Here is a 16,299-nt window from a genome sequence, read left to right on the forward strand (position 1 = left end):
CCCCCCAGGTCCCCTCTTTTGTCCTCTAGGGGTTCCAGACTGTCCTATGGGAGAGTTTGAAGAGAGTTGGGGAAGATCGTGACAAGAAGCTACAGTCTGCAAAATGTCATCACTTGTCTTTGTCACACGCTGACCAGCATTCTGCAGGCCAAAAAAGGATGCAAAAACAGGGGGGCTAAGAACAAAAGCATTGCTGAAGGAACTTCAGCCATGGGGCAGGATGGAGTAAGCCAGCAGACACAGGACAAAGGAATGTTTAACACACCAATGAGGTGGGGACAGGTGGTAGGACCAGCAGGGCTGGTGTTGGTAGTCACCCGAGGGAGGACAGAACAGTTACCATGCATCATTCATCCCTGGGTCTCCTGTAAGCCCTGCATAGTTCAGTTAACACTGGTCGAATTGAAGTGCCAAGGGAAGACAGACTCAGGCAGAAAAGGTCAGTGTGGGAGGGAGGATCACAACTCCCTGCCATAGCCCAGGGGTTAAGCACACGCGGTTTGGAGTCAGCAAGACCCTGGCTCAAATCAGGCTGGGCTCCCCCACTTTCTAACTGGGGAACCTGGACCTCAGTACCCTCATGTCTAAAATGGAAATGATTACAATACAGTCTTCTAGGGTTGTTGCAGGGCTCAAGAGCCCTGCAGTGGCCAGTTAATGGCAGCTATAGTAGTTCAACTTACAGGGCTGTCCAGCCATCTCCCGGGGGTAAAGAGGCCCTCGCGGCAGCGCACATTCCCATCTGTGGGATAGGCCAGGCAGGGGGCCTGGAGCCAGGGGCTGGAGAACAGATGTGACCTGAAGAGGAGGTAGGTGAAAGTGCTGAGCCCAGCCCCCCGCCACAGCAGGAGCTCAGAACTGTTGAATTTGAATCTAGCTTCCTGACGCAATTGCTCAGCCGAATTCGGGAGGGAGGGGGTGCTATCGTTGGATTATCCACTGTTTCTGCGCCCTTGAACATCTAGGGAAAGCAGGCGCTGGAAGGGCTAAACCCAAGGATCAGTGTTTGAGAGAAGGGGTCACTGAGCGCGGAGGAGGCGCTTGCTCGGGCTTTGAGGTTTCCTGAGCAGCGATCCTGCTAGAAACCCTCACGCTTTATTCAGTAGGAAACCTTTTCACAAAGGGAAAAAGTCCCCAAATTGAGAGCCTTCTCCTCTGTCCTCTTTCCCTCCCACGTAATTGGGACGCCCCAGAAAGTCGCAGCCCCTTTGGCTAGTCCCCAGATTCCCTATTCCACTCCCATTCCATTCTCAGACCCCGCCCCTTCGCTCCCACCCACAACCTCCGAGCGAGCCAGAGTCCGCCGCAGGGACTAGGAAATCGGGGGAATATTCCTAACCCTCGGGGAAGATCAGCGTCCCTAGCTACATCAGGACGCGACCCCGCCAGAGGCGCCCCAGGCACAGGGTCCCAGCCGGCTCCCGGCCGCGCCGTCGGGGCAGCGGGCGCCGCCCCGCCCGCCCAGCGCGCTGAGCGGCCGGGGCGGGGACTACAAGTCCCGGCGTGCCGCGCGCGCGCTCCCCCCTGGGGTTCCGGATGGTGAGCGGCGAAGGTAAGGCGAGCTCGCAGAGGCAGCGGCGGCGGCGGCGGAGACGGAGAGAGGCAGGCAGGCAGGCAGGCAGGGCGAGGGCGAGAGACGGAGGGAGGGAGCGAGCGAGGCAGACCAGACAGACAGACAGGCGGGCGGGCGGGCGGGCAGAGCGAGCCACCCGCCAGGCTGCGCTCAGCCCCGCTAGCAGCGGAGAGAGCAGAAGGCAGGAGGAGGGAGGGGAGGAGGGAGGAGGGAGGGAGAGAGGGAATCCAGCTACCACCACCCAAAGCCAGCGTCTGCTTTCTGTCCTCATTTCCTTTTCCCACCCAGCTCGGAGAGCAGAGAAAGGCTGAGAGAGCGAGAAATAGAGACAGGCAGACAGACAGACAGACAGCCAGAGAGAGCGGGAGGGAGGAGGGCGGAGGAGCAGGAGCAGGAGCAGGAGCAGGAGCAGGAGGACTACGCGGGGCGCGTTCCCTCCCAGGTTTGCAATTGGGGAGGTGGGGGCGGGGGTGTCCAGGGCTGTGAGAGTGTGTGCGCGGCGGGGGGAGTGAGGGGGGCACTGAGAGCGAAGGAGTGATTGAGGTGGGGGGGCGCCGCGGGAGCGGGGGGCCGTGTCCAGCAGAGTTAGCGGCGGAGAATGTGAGCCCAGGCGCAAGCCATGCTGTCAGCGACGGCAGGCGGCTCAGGGCTCCTCCACGACTCCTCTCCCCAGCAGCCGGGCGCCCGCGTCGCTGCCGCCGCCGGAAGACAGACGCCCCCCAAACCCCTAGCCTGGCTCGGACCCACAGAGCCAGCAGCCCAGCACTCCGGTGAGTGGCGCCTCCTCCCCAGCCCTAGACCCCCGCTGGGGACCGGCCGGCCCGGCTCTTTTGTGCAGCGCACCAGAGGGGTCCCCCGCGCCCCCTGGTCCGGTCCGCCGGACCCCGTGGCTGCGGTGCCCGCGGTGCGATCGGTCTTTGTTTCCACCGGGGCCCGCGGCTCGACTGGGCTCGGCTCGAAGCCTGGCAGGCAGCGCCGGGAAGGGGGAGGGGGAGGTGGACGAGAGGGGGGGCTGGGAGGGGGGGTTCTCGGGTTTCCTGGCCGCCCCGCGGCTCCCCCGGCTCGGGGGCGAGGTGCGCGCCCAGCGCTGCCGCGCGCCCCCTCCTCCTTCCCCCTCCCTCCGCCTTTGGATTTAAAACTGCAATTTGCTCTCCAGCTTGCTGAGAATGTGGGGGGGGGGGGACGAAGGGGGACCGTGGGAGCGGAGAACAAGGCTGGATTTTAGGATTGGAGCTGGGAAACGGGGAGACTGCGGAGGGAGGAGCCCCTCCCCTCCAACCCCCAAATCCCAAGGTTCCGCTGGCGCTCTGGGAGTTGAGGGGCGGGGACCTAATGACCTGGAGGGGGTGTGGGGCGGAGGAGGGATTTGGGGGCGGCCAGGGCCATAGGGGTTGGGCCGCGTGCCCGGTTACCTGGCGAACAAAGTCGGCTCACTTTTGCATAAATAAATAAATAAATAATCACCTATCAATGCGTTTCCTCTGGGGCTCTGATTGAATCGGGGCCCCCTCTTCCCCAGGGGGTGGGGTGCTGAGTGACAGCTGTCAGCCCCCTAGGCCGGGAGATGGGGGTGAATTGCTGAATCTCTCTGCTTTCTGGCTGAGGGCGCCTTCTCTTGCTGGGTCTGGGTCCCCAGGCAGAGCCAGAGGGGCAGGGGGCTGGCTCTGAGTCTAGGAAATAACCTTGTTTCCTGTTCTACAGGAAAAGGGACAGCAACCCAGAGTTTGGGGGCTGGGGATGAGGACTGATGGGAGCTGGGGGTGGGGAGGGTTCCCCAGCAGCCTGACCCCCTAGCCTCCTGCCAGGCAAAGGGGCCAGCCCAGGGAGGAAGGATGTGGGCCTTGCTGGCCGGAGGCGGGAGCTGGGGCTGTCCCTGAGGCGGGCAGCGGGCACAGAGCGGGAGGGAGAGAGAGAAGCGGGGGCGGGAATTCTCTACCGCAGACCCTGGGGGCCAGGGCCAGATGTGGAGGGGTGGGGAGTCTCCCCTCCCTCCCAGCTTGAGCGCCCTGGGGCTGGGCTGGGAGGGGCTGAGCCTGGTGCCCTCGGTTCTGCACCAGTGCCTGACTGGCAGGGCCAGCTGAATTTGGGCCCAGGCGTCACCCTGGGAGGCAGGGCTGGGCTGCACCAGCCTGGTCCCTGAGTACAAGGAGGGACCCTTGGGGGGCCTGTGCCTGTCTGGCTGGGCAGGCGTTTCCCGCCGGACCAGTTGGTGTCAGGCGGGACTTGGCCCCAGCTCCCTGGGCTGAGCTCAGGGTGTGAGGACAAGCTTTGCCTCCGGGTCAGGGTGGCCACATTTTGCCCGCTGCTGCTGTTGCCGCTGGCAGGGCGGGGGCATGCGCCCAGGCCTGGGCAGAGTCCTGCCAGGGGCATTTGGGGTGTTTCTATTGTTGGCTGGTTCCTGTTCCGTGTGGCCCGGTGTGCGTGGCTGTGTGAGCTGAGGCTGTTACTGAACGATTACCACTCTGTTCACCCCTCCAGCCTGGGTGGGGGCAGACAGACTTGGTTGTGGTAGCTGTGGAGGGACCCCCCAGGTGGCATGTGCATGCTGCTTGCCATCTCCCTCCGTTGAGCAGATGTATATTTATTTTTACAGTAATGGAAAATCAAACTGGATAGTAAGTTGAATTCATTTTTTTCTCCTGCTGTGTCAATAGTTGGAGTAACCCCCAGAGACTAGTGAACTTCTGGCCCCAGAGCTCCCACCCTTAGAGGTTGCATAAACCATTGATGGCATGTGCTTTGGGGGACCGATGGGCAACATTCCAAACCAGTGACTCTTGTCCCTCTTGGTCTGGTATCAGGACAGGTGCTTAGGTGAGCCAGCATTGCCCCCACCCTAGGCATCCCCCCATACCCCAGGGTGCAGTTTGGCTACTCAGCTACCTCCCTGGTCAGTGCCTAAGTTGTGCCCAAACCCTCAGGGACATTCCCCTGGTGGGCTCTCTCCCCGCCTGGGCTCCCAACCCACGTGCTGATATTTATTTTCTGTAGTAAAATCCATTTTTAATGCCGTTACTTTTGAAATAATATAGAGAGAAACAAATGTGATGTGTTTAAGTTGCCCTCTGTGAGTTTTTAATGTGATCTATGGCTGAGGTAGTGATGGAAGGAGCTGTTGGGCTTGGAGAAATTTGATGTCATAAAGAAAAAGATCTTGCTGTTTATTGTGGTTGCTGGACTGGGGGGTCTGGAACAAGGTCATAGGGGCAGGAAGCCCCCAACACCCCCAGGTGCTGCAGATGGGCAGCTTAGCTTCTCAGCATTGATGTGTGAGGGAGTGTTCCAGGATTATTTTGCATTGCTCCCCAGTCCTTGGTGGGCCTTTGGTGAAGGATCTTGAGCTGGGGGGCTTTGTTCCCCCCCACTCCACATGCTTTGATCTTGGCTGGGCTTCTGAAACCCTCTACAGAGCCAAGTGGAGGTGTGCTGTGGAGAGGCTGGACTTGGATTCTAGAGAAGATTGAGAGATGGGTCTTTACCTGAGTGTTGTCTCTGTGCTGGAGACTTGAGGGGTAGACTACCCCTGGCAGAAGACCGGGGGGGGGGGGGGGGGGCGGGCTGTTCTTGTAGAGCCCCAGAGGGACATTGCTTATTCTTGAATAAGCCTGAAGAACAGATTTTGAACCACTCCCTCTATGCCTGTGTTCAGCATTGGACAGGGGCATCTTCCAGGCAAACCTGACCTTCCTCACTTCCCCTTCTCTCCCCCTAGGTCCTACCCCCACCCCCAGGTCAACTTTTTTTTTTTTTTTTTGTATGTGTGTGTGTGTGTGTGTGAAATGAAGAGCTCTGTGTCTCTGTCTAATGCCAGCCACCCAAGACCAAGGGGTGCCATGCCTGTGCACCAGATGCCCAGGCCCTTCTGGTCTGACTGGGTGAGGTCAAGCAAAATATTATGGGATGGAGCCTAGCTCTGTCTCTAGGTCCCCTGAGTCTCTTGGGACAGAAGGGGGAGGAGCAAAGCCAGAATGGGTGGAGCTAGGGAATGTAGGAGACAGCAAGGGTAACACTGTTGCTAATGCCAGCAGATGGGCCCCCCAGGAAGAGAGAATTGGGGAGAGGAGACCCAGACAGCCACATGCTGGTGAAGAGAGGGACTGAAGCCATTGATGAGAGAGGGAGGGAGAGGGAAAGATAGAAAACAGGCTAGAAGTGCTGGCATCACAGGCTGGCAGTGAGGCCCAGGGGACTCAGGTCCTGGGCATATCTCACTACCCTGTACTCTGTAGCCAGAAACAAGGGAGCACTGAGGGCCTCTCACTCATGATCAAGCACTGGGGTTGTTTTTGGTGGAAAGATAAGCAGATGTCTCCGGGAAGAGGGAGGAGGACAGGTGGGGAGTAGAGGAAAAGAGAAGGAAAGAATCCCAGAGGAGGAGGGAGAAAGGGGGGATTCCAGGGGTCTTGGCTAATGCTCCAGGCCCTGAGGCCCCAGGATAGCATTTCCCCTCTATTCCCAAATGTCTGGGAACGGAGCTGAGCTCTTTTTGGGACTTGGGGGCAGGGTCCTAAAGGCAGATATAGTACCCTACAGGTTTACAGGTACAGCACCTTAAGGTTGACAGATACCCTGTGCTAGGAGGCACCAGGGTTATAAAAGTGGGGAGATTAGGGGCCCCAGAGATGCCAGAGGCATCATTCATCTGGACACCCACCATGACAGTTTGATGGGAGGAATCCAAGGCTAGCAAGGGAGCCACTCATCCAGGGTCACAGATTCACTGCAAGGCCAGGCTAGGACCAGACTCTTGCACTCTGTCACACTGTGGCTAGAGAACTGGAACAGCTGCGGGGGGCCTCGTGGGTGCAGAGGGGGGCTGGAGCCTGGGGAGAGCAGCACACGGGCACCCTTGTGGCCAGAGCCCCCCCAGGGGAGGGGGAGGCGCCACTGCCGGGAGAGGGAGGGAGGGAGGGGAGAGAGGAGGGGAAACAGTGAGTCAGGCTTCCAAGAGCTGAGGATGAGAGAGCCAGAGCTGGGAGGGAGAGGGCAGGGAGGGCTGCTCCAACAGGGGAGAGGGAGGGGGCCCATCCAGGGGCAAGGAGAGCTAAGGAGGGAGGCAGCCAGCCCCTGGCCCTGGCCCAGCCATAGAGCAGTGTGGAGGGTGCAGCCAGTATGGACTTTGCCCAAGGTGGGTCAGGAAGGAGCCAGATTCTGCCCCTGCAGCATCTCTTTCTTTCCTCATTCCTTATTTTTTTATCCCATCCCAGGGTCTCAGAAGGATGACAGCGTTGTCTTCCCATCCCTTGCTTTTGGGCCTCAGTTTCCCTATCCATTGAGCTCTTGGAGAGGGAATGGGGGGAGTAGTGCAACCTGGGAGGGATGTGGTCTTAAGCTGCTGGCTGTGTGCGGGGGGTGGGGGGCACTGTTGGATCTGCCACCAGTGCAAGGTAGGGTGTGAGTCTCAGAGGCAGGACTCTGTTGAACCCTGGAAATTCATGTCATGACAGTGGGTGCTGGCATGGGGATTGGTTGGTGGGTGGTGGGAGCTGAGATCTACTGGCCGTGTGTGAGAGTATGGGGTGGGGGGTGTTGTGTTGGTTTGGCAATGGTGGGTGGGCTGCTTGAGGCCTCTCAGGATGACCAGTGCCTGGACTGAGCCAGGATCTCCACACCCCCAGAATGAACCTCTGCCCTTGCTGGGAGATACTGCTGATTCCCCGCATCCCTGTGGATAGCTGGGAGGTGGGAATGGGCTTGTGGGGCTGAGGAGAACTGCCTGTACAGCCCCTCATGCTTGGAGCTGGGACCAGAGCAGGAGGGATCCCCAGGGACTGCCTGGAGGGAAGGAGCCCCCCCTCCTGCCCAGCTGACAGGAAGCCCTGGCTCCCAGCCCCTCCTTCCCCAAGGCCTGGCCTCCCCCACCCCTCCCTCCTGGATCCAGCATCTCTCCATTGGCTAGGGCAGGAGGAAGGTGGGCACTTAGGAGCCCACTTCTGTAGGGCCTGGCTTGGGGTGAATGCTGAAGTGAGGGTAGAGTGAGGTCCCCCACAGGCTGCCCATGCACACACCCCACTACAGGGAGGCCCTGTTTTCTCTCCTCTTTCTGTTCTGGGGTCCTTGGCCTGGGAGCCCAGGGGAGGGGCTGCTTCTGCAGCTGCCTGGCCCCAACTCCCAGTTCAGCCCAGCTGCTACTGAAGCTTCCAGAAGCTGCAGTTCTGCACCCTTCTTCACCCCCTGAGCCAGGAGAGGCCTTTGCTGACCTGGAGGAGGGGGCCTTGGGGAGAGAGTGGGCACCCTTAGAAGGACTAACACAGACAGCCAGACAGATGGGTGGTGGAACAGATGGACAGAGACACCCACACATAGACAGACTGAGAGAGACGGACAGATGGACTGGGACAGGAAGAGACGGACAGACAGAGGTGCTGGCAGAGAAAGGATTCAGAAAAATGGAAGGATTGAGGAGAGAGAAACAGAGACTTTAGAGAGAAGAAGGGAGAAGGGTGATTGAAGAGAGAGAGGGAAGGGGGTGCTGAGGGACAGGAAGAGATAAAGAAAGGGGAAAACCCAGAGAGAGAAGAAAAGAGAGAAAGAGAGGGAGAGAGAGAGAGAGAGAAGAGGAGAGACTGGAGGCTACAAACCACAAACAGGGATTTGATGAGAATCTGGAAGGTGTTTTCTGCCTCTTCCCTCCCCAAACCCCCAGGCCAGCCAAGTCTCCATTCCTTCCACCCCCGGCTCAGTTTCCAGCTGCTAAAGAGGTCAGGGAGAAAGAGAGGGAGAGAGCGAAGCCTTGCAGAGCCCCTTCCTCCCTGCTTTTCTGTTGGAAGCCGGGGGCTGGCGGAGAGAGCTTTCCTAGCTCCGACCCCTACGCACAGATTTACAGGTCTCAGAAAATGTCTCCTCATGCTCTCCACTCACTGGGGGGGATGGCTCCTTGTATAAATGCACCCCCTATACTTACACCTGTCTACACACACACACACACACACACGCATGCACACACATATTTTGTGACATGGAGCTTTCCAACCTCACTCATTGCACATCTCACAACATAACTCATAAACACGTACCTGTGCTTTCTTTCCTATCCAGGTGGTGACACACAGGCTCTGTCATGAGCTCTCAGAACATGCTGTCACACACAGTCACACGCTCACACATACAGTGACAGTCACACCTGAGCAGAGAGCACTCCCACTCTGGCCCCACTGGCAGGGTGGGAGACAGGAAGTCCCCCTCAGTCAGTGGGAGTCCTTCTAAGAGGGTGCAGGGCTGGCTTGGATGATGATGGTCTGGTGGGTCGGTAGTAAGAAAGAGCTATCTGAGAGTTGGTGAGGGGGTGTGTGTGAGCGAGCGAGAGAGAAAAAGCATACAAACATGTACACGTGTGTGTCTGTCGTGTGTGTCAGAGAGACCGAGCACATGTGAGACTGGGTATGGGTGTGTGTAGGGAGCGTGTGGAGTATGTGGGTGTGTGTCTCATAGCTGCTTGTCAGGTGTGGATGTTCGTTTGTGTGATAGGTATTTGTGTAACATGGGTCTGTGGCTGTATGGGATTTGCAGAGTGGGGTGTCTGTGATGGGGCGTGCATCTATGAAGGTACAGGACAGAGGGGTGAGCTGCGTGTGTGAGGGGGCAGAGGTATGGATGCGGATGTGGAGGTGTGTGGGTGTTAGTGTGTGAGTGGAGGGAGCATGCCTGTATGAGGGTGTAGCTGCAGGTGTGAGGCTGTGAGCCTGTTGCCTGGGTTGGAGGGGTGTTTTCCAAAGCTCAGATGCTACCCGTACAGGGACAACCATTAGCACAAACACATGGGAAGGGGCTGCGGTGCTCTCAGTTGGGCACTGACCCACAGAGACACACAAGGACAGACATGCCCGCCCCTGTCCTCCCTCTTCCTCTTGCCTGGCGTCAGTGGTTTTCAAAGGAGCCTCCATGAGGACTGTTTGCTGTGCAGTTCCCCCACCCCCAGCCTGTGCCTCTTCAAACACAGCGATGCCCTCCAGGCAGCTTTGTGGAGGCTCCTGCCTGGACCATCTGAAGGCAGATGGGTGGGCTGGGATCCGTTGCCGCCCCCCAGGGAGTGAGGAGGCAGCTCTGCTCCTCAGGCCTGGGCACAGGCACAGACAGATGGACTGCCTGTCTTGGCAGCCCTCCCACCCCACATAGGCACCCCACAGCAGAGGGTTATAGTGGGCAGCCCCCAGATGGGCCCCTGAGCACAGGCCTTTGCCCTTCATGTCCCCAGAGGGTACCTACCCTCACTCTGTAGCTCTATGCCTTTCTGAACATAGGACCCAACTGCAGTCCCCAACACCACTTAAAAATACAGCTGGCCCACATACACCCTCCCCTCCAAAGCCAACTGTTAAACACACCTACAAACACACAATCACTCCACATGTGATTACCTCCTTGATATGTCACTGCCTCTCACACACAACCTTGCACATCCCCAGACACAACCAGCATACACCTGCCACATAACTATACTTCCCCAAACATCAGGAACCCAGTTATAGCCCCAGTACCCTCCCACATGTATACTGCAGAGCCACCAGCACCTCTCTGACATCAGGAACCCATTCTTCCTTTCTACGTGCAGAGGTTCTTAAGGCCTCCAGCGCCTCCCCAAATAGTCCCCCACCCCAGTATAGCAGCTCCTGTAGCACTCTCAAGCCCTAGCATGTCCCCCAACACATCAGCCTGGTTAAAGTCACAATAACCTCTCCAAAACAGATTCTGCCCAACTCCTCCCCATGGTGCTGTCCCCAATAGTCACACCTTCCCAGACACAACCAAACTCCTCAACGTACCCCTAATATCTCTCTCTCTCTCTCTCACACACACACACACACACACACACACACACACACACACTCAGCTTCTACAATATCCTCAAGCGTATCAGCTCCCCAGGTACATCCGGGACCCACACAGCCAGGATACCATCCCACATATTCAGGCCCCAGGGTCCAGCATCACTCTGTACACACATATCTCCCCAGGTATGTCCTGGCACTTCACCCCCAACACCAATGAGGTCCTCTACTCTTTCCAAATTACCTCCCCTCCCCAACACACACATGATTTCAACGCCCACCCAGACAAGAACCCCTGATCCTGAAGCAACATTTGCCTCATAGACACATGGCTTCACTTCAGATGTATCTCCAAACAGATAATGTCCCCTCAGCTTCTAATAACTTCCCCAGCATGCATATGCATGCACACACACTCCCTACAGGTCCCCACACCTCAACAGGAGATCCTGCCTAAGTCCCAGAGACTCCCCAGATATAGCCCAGCTCTGACTCCAGGACTTTGCTCAACTGTAAGGGCCAGGGGACAGCCCTACACCTCTCCTTATGTGACACCATGCTTATCCACAACACGCACAGCCTCTGCTGGTCACAGCCCTGACCCATTCACCCTTTTGAGCTCACAAGCAGCTCTTCCTGCTCCCCCTGCACCCCACAACACCCTGTCACATACCCTGCCTCCCACCAGTCACACATTCCAGCACATCCTCCTCCCAGTCGTCCCCCCAGAAGGCCTTGCCTTTCACACGCATTGCTCTCACTTGTCTGCTGCCCAAGCCTCCCCCACTTCCCAGAGCCTCCTCTGCCTGGGGAGCTGTCTCCACCCCCTCGCTGCCCCAGGCCTTTCATTCCTGGACAGTGAGGCTGGACATCTGGTTCAAAGCTGCCCCCTCCCCAAGACCCTGTGCTATGAACACTCTGACCTGGGCTTGGGGGCTTGGGGCCCCTTTGGGGGTGGGGCAGGGCCCCTTGGCACCTGGTCACGCTGGTCTCTCAGCCAAGAACTCTGAGTACCCAGCACCGCCTGAGCTCTGGCATGTCTGTGGGGGCCAAGGGGAGTTATACCCAGCCTGCACTTTTCAAGTGTTTTCCAGATCCTCCCCGCTTGGCTCACCTGAGAGACATGGGCTGGGGCTTCAGGGAAAGGATGGGGAAGGTGCTGCCTCCCCCACCCCAGTCCAGGCTGCGGGGCTTGGTCTCCCTGGGAGTCAGTTCCGACAGTGAAGGTTACTTTACTAGATGCATGATTTTAAACGGAATCTCCACCATCTGTTCCACCCCCTAATTACAGATGCACAGAATCCGCCTCAGAGGGCAGCATGAGGGGAGTGATTTAGAGGCTGAGCTGCTTCTGCCTGCATTTAGGCTGGGGAGATGGGGTGGGGGTGCTCTGGTATTGCTCGTCGCCCCCCACCCCCCCACCGCCAGTCTCGATCTCTTTTCTGGAGGTCCCTTGTGCCTCTTGCTGGGGGAAGGCTCATAGAAAGATTCCTCTGACCCCCAAGACCTGAAAGAGGAAGCAACTGCAATGCTGTGCAGTAGGAGGGGTCCCCAAGACATTGTCTGTGTCCCAGTCCAGCAAGTCCTGGGATGAAGGCTCCATTAGGGCCTTAAAAAATTCAGTGGATCGATCTCTTGCCTGCCTCTGGTGCCTTGGGGAGCCACAGGCGCTGGCTTGGCCCAGCTGTCTGCTTACCCCTGGGGGTAGCTGGGATAGGTAGTGAAATAGGGAGGGGGTCAAAGCAGAGGTGGGCCGGCCAGGTTCTAGCAGCAGGGGACAAGGGCAGGCAAGCCAAGACCCTCCAGGTGGGTTTGCACCCAGCGCCCACCCGCCTTGGTGCAGCTGGTGTGCCTGACCCTAGCTGGAGCCATGGACTGTGGCACTGTGCCCCCCCCAAGGGCCAGAGGGTCTGAGGAATGTGGGGCTCCACTCTGAGGACCGGTCCATCTTTGTCTATGGGCTCCAGGGACCTGGGCCTCTGCCTGCTTGGTGGTGGTGGTGGCGGCGACGGCGGCAGCGCGGCAGCAGTGGGCACACTGCGGTAGACTCTGGAGCATTCACTGCGGGGAGAAAGGGAGAGAGATTGGGCTGGAGGAATTTTAAAGATTGCTGCAGGCAGGAGGGTCTCTGGAACCCTGTGGAGCGGGCAGTCATGCAGAAGTAATCCTATCGTGGCCTGCCTGGAGGAGTGGAGGAGAGAGGGTGGGCCGGGAGGGGAGGAAGAGCTGCTGCCCCTTTGCCACCTCAGCTTGGAGGGAGCCAGGGACCCCAGGCTGCCTCTCAGAGGCACCTTGTTTTCTCCATCCCACTGTGGCCCCTAGAGGGCCAGTGCTACAGCCATTGCTCAACTCCAAGCTCTGGGTTTTATAAATAATGCAGCTAGGAGGGAGGGGGCAAGTCAACCCCCAGTCACCTTGGGTCACTCCAGCTAACAGTCTGGTGGCAGAGCCCTTTTCCCTTCCAGCCTGCTCCCCTCCCTTTCTGCTGTGTGAGCTCAGGCCAGAGGTTCAGCTTCTCTGGGCTGGGCCAGGGCAGAGGAGTGTGGAAGAACCCAGAAACTCCTGTCCTTATGTCCCACCTCCCAGCCCTCACAGGTTAACTGGCAGCTGACTCAGCCAATCCCGGCTGAAGAGGGATGGCCTGCTCTACAAGGACTTTATCCATTCTGGCCCCTCCATTTTGCAGATGGAGTAAACGAGTCCAAAGGCGGAAGGATGGTCAAGGCCAGCCTGCTGATGAACCCCCTCCTTCCTGCCCCATTCTGCTGTCACTCAGGCTCTTCTCTGCCTCAGCTCAGCTAAGAGCAGGGCCTGGGGGGGGGAGGGCGGGGGATGTTTGGGAAAGTGGTTGCGGCTGAGAGGTTGCCATGGCAATACTGCAGGATGCCGAGCTGAAGTGGGGGTCCCACAGGGTCTCTGGGGCCCCCAGCTCCACACCCCTGTGGTCTTCTCCTCCCCATCTCCTGTCCCCCCACCCAGATGCCTGTCAGGCGGTTCCAGTGACAGGCTGGGTGGGTGACAGGTGGTGCAGGTGATGGGCTGGGTGGGTGATGAGCCTGGGTGGGTGACAGGTGGTGCGGGTGCGAGGCAGGCAGGTGACAAGCTGGGTGGTGACAGGCTCTGCGGATGACAGGCAGGGGGTGTGGTTGGCGAGGATGCTGTCTCCTGGCTGGTGGCCTGTTGCAGCCCCCCTACCCTCATGCGTGTGCACACACATAGACTCTGGGCTCAGAGCTTGGGGCTAAGATACTAATGAGGCTTATTACGCATGGAGGGGCAGGTGCCCAGGCTCACTAATGAGAGGCCTTTAACGAATAGGGGAGACAGCTGGGGGGCTTCAAGGAATTTGGCTGCCCTCCTGGACTGAGGTCCTGGGGGTCCTGACCTGGCTTAAGGATGAGGCTGGTCTCATCCTCCAGCCAGGTCAGGACCCCTCCTTCCCTTCACCCCTGGCCACTTGGATTCATGTTCATATAGTACTAGCCACGGTCACGATGGCTGCCTTTGTTCAGGCGCTCACTGTGTGTCGGGCACTGTGCCAAGCCCTTTACATGCATTTTCTCGTTTCTGCTCAACAGTCCTAGGCAGGAGGCTCTATCATCCCATTTTACAGATGAGCAATCGGAAGCTGAGAGAAGGCTGGGGCTTCACATAACAAGTTAGTGGTGCAGCTGGGATTTTAATCCAGGTCTTTCTCTCCCCAGAGCTTGTCCTCATAACCAGCCCACCACTAAGATGCAGGTCTTGGTGTAGACCTGACCCTTGCTCAGAGTCTCAGTTTCACTCTTCTGGAAAATAGATTGTGTCGGGGAGGGTAATCACTATAGGTCTTTAGCTCTGACTTGGGTGACTACCGGGATTCCTCCAGTTAGCTGCCACAGCCCTACCCCATCTGGCCCAGATTCTAGTGACACCCCTGCACTGGAGAGAGGGCAGGGCTTAGTGCTGAGGGGCTGAGCTGAACAGGGGACACCTGGGATATCTGAGCCACTTCCTGCGTGCTGTGGTGGGGAGGCTGAGGAGCAGCAGCCGCCCAAGGTCACACACCCTGTGAGCTGTAGGGCCTCTTGGGATCCCAGGTCTCTTGGCCTGTTGAAAGGGTGGGGCTGGGTGTGGTCCCAGAGTTGGGACACCACCTCCTCCTGGGCCCCACCCATCAGCCTAGTTTCTTCCTTGGAGATGGTGAGCCCCTCGCTCATGGGAGGGTATGGGGTTGTTGGCTGACTCTTTGGGGCCATGCCCCCTCCTATTGATCTGGGCCCCAAGTGTCAGTTGAACCCCTCCCTTTGGGACCCGTTGTGGTGGAAACTCCCTGGCAACAGCTGATGGATGGGTTAAGGCCTTGACATTGGCCTGGGGCCACAGCATAGCCCTGGAGGGACCAGCTAGGGCTGGGGGGCTTGGAGGGGAATTTAAGGGAGAAATGAGGCTCATAAATCTTGGAGCTTCTTGTTTCTCTTCAAACTTAATCTCCTACCAAACCTGCTCTCCAGCTGCTCATCCAAGGTGCTGGGGGTTGAGGGAACCCACCTGCCCACTCCCCTCTCTCTCTCCAACTGAGGCTCACCCTCTCCTACAATTGCACCCATGGGAGAGAGATGCAGCTGCTGTTGCTGGGAAAGATTAAGACAGCGTGTCCAGACTACTGCATCTTGCCTCTTGATTTATTGTGGTAGGTGGGGCACAGGGTGCATGGTCTCAGTTTCCCCAGCTTTGGGAAATCCTCTTCTGGTACCTCTCAGCTCGGTCATGAAGAACTGAGGCCAAGAGGATTTAGCAGATGGAGGACACACAGCCTTGTCCTCAGAACCCCCCAGTCCTGGAGGAGGAGCACAGCCCTGCCCTTGTGAGCTGGAGGTGAGGTCTAGAACCCGGGCTGGGTGTGTGCTGAGGTCAGGCAGGGGTGGTGCTGGGTGGCTGGCTTGGGAAGACTTTCTCAAGCAAAGACCCAGGCTTGGGGGAGGCCAGAGGAAGGGTGGTGGTTTGCCTGGGGGTGAGGGGGCTGGGGAACCATCTTTGGTTGGAAGATAGGAGCCTGGAAGGGTCTAGCTTTCCCACAGGCCCACGCAACAGTAGGCTGGAGTTCTGGGGCCCTCTCAGCTCCCCAGGGAACCCGTTGCTGCCTGGCCCCAGGACCCAGGCATCCTGGCGGGTGAGGGCGGGTCTCCAGCAGGCGCCCTGCCAAACCCTGCAGCCTGCTCACCAGGAATCTTGTTGCTGAGAGATGGAAAATCCCGGCAGGGCCTGCAGCTCATCCCTCCCCTCCGGGAGGAGGAGGGGCCCAAAGATTCCTTCCTGCACCCCCCTCTCATCTGGGGCAGGGCTCTCCTCAGCAGTGGGTGGGGCTGGGGGGCCCAGGACAGGCCTCTAAGGCCCAGTCACATGTCCTGGAGCCCTGCCCAGCCCGCAGTGGGCACCAGGGCACTCTGGAGGCCAAACGCGCCTAGTGTGGGTGGGGGGGGCAGGAGTGGGGCGCTGAGGCCCAAAGAGGGCCTGGGTGGGGGCTGGTGCCTGGCCTTGGCCCCACTGGCTCCCCTAGGGCGGAGGGTGAAGAGTTGGTTCCCTCCTTGGACAGGAAGACGAATGATCCCATTATGGGAGCGTGATTTTATTCCACGTGTCACGGAGTCTGAGATTAACTTGCTCACCAGTCTGTGACAAACCCCTCACACCCAACACGCACACACATATACACACACACAGAGGTGGAGACGCACACATATCCTCGGTGTCACAAACACACATCACACAGACACAGACTAGCATTTCTGTGCTGTAGCACATAGCATGGTCTTACACACAGCGACACAAGCACACTTAGGTGCACCAAAATCTAGACCCATTGCCTCAAAAACACTTACACTGAGGTCACAGAAACCCACAGATGCAAACAAATAGTCCAGGGTTTTCTTGCACCCACTGCTTTGACATGCATGGAGTCAAGGGCACATGGTGCCC

The 16,299-nt window shown here is 58.4% G+C and overlaps 1 protein-coding gene across 8 annotated transcripts in view; it reads left to right on the forward strand.

The window, feature by feature from the left end:
- The first annotated feature begins 1,502 nt into the window (after nucleotides 1–1,502).
- Nucleotides 1,503–16,299, forward strand: part of Ahdc1 (AT-hook DNA binding motif containing 1) — a 66,476-nt gene continuing 51,679 nt past the window's right edge. For 2 of the 8 annotated variants that reach the window (XM_076860953.2, XM_076860955.2), the window contains exons 1-5: nucleotides 1,799–2,015; nucleotides 2,247–2,343; nucleotides 13,028–13,709; nucleotides 13,770–13,999; nucleotides 14,835–15,013. The gene's annotated coding sequence lies outside the window, so the exon portion shown is untranslated. Of the gene's footprint in view, nucleotides 1,553–1,798; nucleotides 2,016–2,246; nucleotides 2,344–13,027; nucleotides 13,710–13,769; nucleotides 14,000–14,834; nucleotides 15,014–15,083; nucleotides 15,199–16,299 lie in introns of those variants that run through there. The other 6 variants (XM_076860950.2, XM_077109962.1, XM_077109960.1 and 3 more) reach the window with 6 other exon arrangements.

The sequence above is a fragment of the Callospermophilus lateralis genome, chromosome 7 (assembly GCF_048772815.1).
Source record: "Callospermophilus lateralis isolate mCalLat2 chromosome 7, mCalLat2.hap1, whole genome shotgun sequence".
Taxonomy (NCBI): domain Eukaryota; kingdom Metazoa; phylum Chordata; class Mammalia; order Rodentia; family Sciuridae; genus Callospermophilus; species Callospermophilus lateralis.